Source organism: Marmota marmota, unplaced genomic scaffold (assembly GCF_001458135.2).
Source record: "Marmota marmota marmota unplaced genomic scaffold, marMar, whole genome shotgun sequence".
In the NCBI taxonomy this organism is placed as follows: domain Eukaryota; kingdom Metazoa; phylum Chordata; class Mammalia; order Rodentia; family Sciuridae; genus Marmota; species Marmota marmota.
The window spans coordinates 18,833,053-18,835,463 of NW_026000242.1; positions in this window are offsets into that span (position 1 = coordinate 18,833,053).

The following is a 2,411-nucleotide window of genomic DNA, read 5'->3' on the forward strand; positions in this document are numbered from 1 at the left end:
GTAGTCATAAGGGGAATGCAAATTAGAGATGCAATGTGATACTATCATATACTCAACCACAATGATTAAAATTAAGACTAATAACAAATGATAGCAAGCATGTAGAATAGCTAACCTCTCCTACATTGCTAGTGGGAAGGTGAAGTGGCTTGACCAATATGGAAATTGATCTGGAAGTTTCTCAGGAATGTAGTTAACATTTACTCAGATGATGTGAAAATACAAACCCAGAAACCTGGAATGTGTTGCTTCGTGGAAGCCCTATTTCAAATTGTAAAAAAATAATAATAATAATAACACAATTGTCCGTCAACTGGATAATGGACAAACACACTATGATATTTTTCACTACTTAGCAGTGAAGAAGCATCAGCTACTCAACAACATGAGTGAATTACCCAAAATTTTGTTGAATGAAATAAGCCTTATATAAAGGCATTCTTCATCATTCTACTTGCATGAAATCTACTTTAATAAAAGGAAAAATATGGACTGGGTTGTAGCTCAGCGGTAGAGTGCTTGCCTAGCATGTGTGACACCCTGGGTTCGATCCTCAGAACCACATAAAAATAAATAAACAAAATAAAGGTGTTGGGTACAACTAAAAAATAAATGTCTAAAAAAATAAAAATAAATAAAAGGAAAAATATAATCACAAGATATTATCTCTGATCAAGGATTTCAAAATATTAATGTCTCCAGTTGAGGCAGAGATTGACTCCCATAGAGCACAGGTGGTCTTTGGGGCTGATGGAAATTATATACATAATAATGTATAGGTAACAGACTTTATGTTTTTTTACAATTTCCAAAATTCATCTAACTGAATTTAATATTTGTGCATTTCATTGAATGTAAATTTACTTCAATTTTTAAAAAAATTAAAGATTTTTTTCATGTGATATCATGAAATATAGAGTTATCTGCTGAGCAAATTAGTCCAAATATATAAACTACTCCATATTCTGAAGTGTATATACCAATTATTTTGGTTCTTCTTTTGGCATATACACTTGATCACATAATTCATATTTTAAGCCTTTGTAAGGAAGGCTGATTCCAGAAAAACTGAATTTTCCAAACAAAAAAATATAATTTTCCAGGTTTTATCTATTTGTCTTCCAAAAAGACCAATTCTATATTTTATACCACATTCTTTTCTCATTTCAAACTCACAGGTAGAACAATGAAAATTCAAATTAATCTAACTCCTCTCAGTTTTATTGATGTGTCTCTCTCCTTTTCTCTCTCAAAAAGTTCAAGATTTCCCAAAATTCATGATTTTTCTCCCAGGAAACATATTGTCACATAAGGCAACTGAAAAATAAATTCTACAAAACTACAAAAGTGTACATAGCACATTTTTTATAACTGCTTTATTGATATATTCTTCACATACCACACAACTCACCCATTTCAAGTGTACAACTCAATGCTCTTCAGTATATTCAAGGAATTAATTGCCATCACCACAATTTAGAACATATTTATCATTCTGAGTTTTATTTCATTCTTAAAATTTTCCCTTTCATAATTTTCTTTTGTTTTTGCTTTAACATTTTACCTAGTAAATTATAACTTTTGTTGTTACTCATACTCTCAAATCTCTCTTTTATTTAAGATTATAAAAATAAGATATAGTCTATATAAATAATTCCAATGTCTTGAGTATTTGTAGACCTCCATCAATTTTCTTTTCTTTTTTTTGGTACCAGGGAATGAGCTCAAGGGCACTCCACTACTGAAACACATCCCGAGCCCTATTTTGTATTTTATTTAGAGACAGGGTCTCACTGAGTTGCTTAGGGCCTTGCTATTGCTGAGGCTGGCTTTGAACTTGTGATCCTCCTGCCTCAGTCTCCTGAGAAACGGGGATTACAGGTGTGCAACACTGCACCCAGTTTCCTCTGATTCTTTTGTGTCTCAAGTATGCAGAGGGATCAGGCTATGACTAAACATATCAAGGAATAGTTTTTATTTTATTACTGACTGCCAAGACCAAGAGTTACACACATAATTTTTTGCTATCTTCCTTTGTAGTATGTTTAAATTTTTCTTTCTCTAAATTGAATACTTCTCTAGGATTGCACATAACTTTTTGGAAATTCAAATTTTATGAAGTTTTTGACAAGAAAACCCACCTGATTAGGTGCAAAGTGCTCTTCTAATTGCCTTAGACCGTTAAACCAAAGCTTAGGTCTCCAGGCATTAGTGTGGATCCTGGCTGCTGTCATATTTGGTATAAGCTTACATCTATGGGACAGTGATTTTATTTGGAGTTTCTTGGTCCCTGGGTACTTCTCTCATTTTTTTTCCAAGTCAGCAAGAATTTGTAAAAAAAAATAATAATAATATTTTAACATTATTCTTGTTTTTCAAAGAATCTAAGGCAATAATGAATAGTAAAAGGA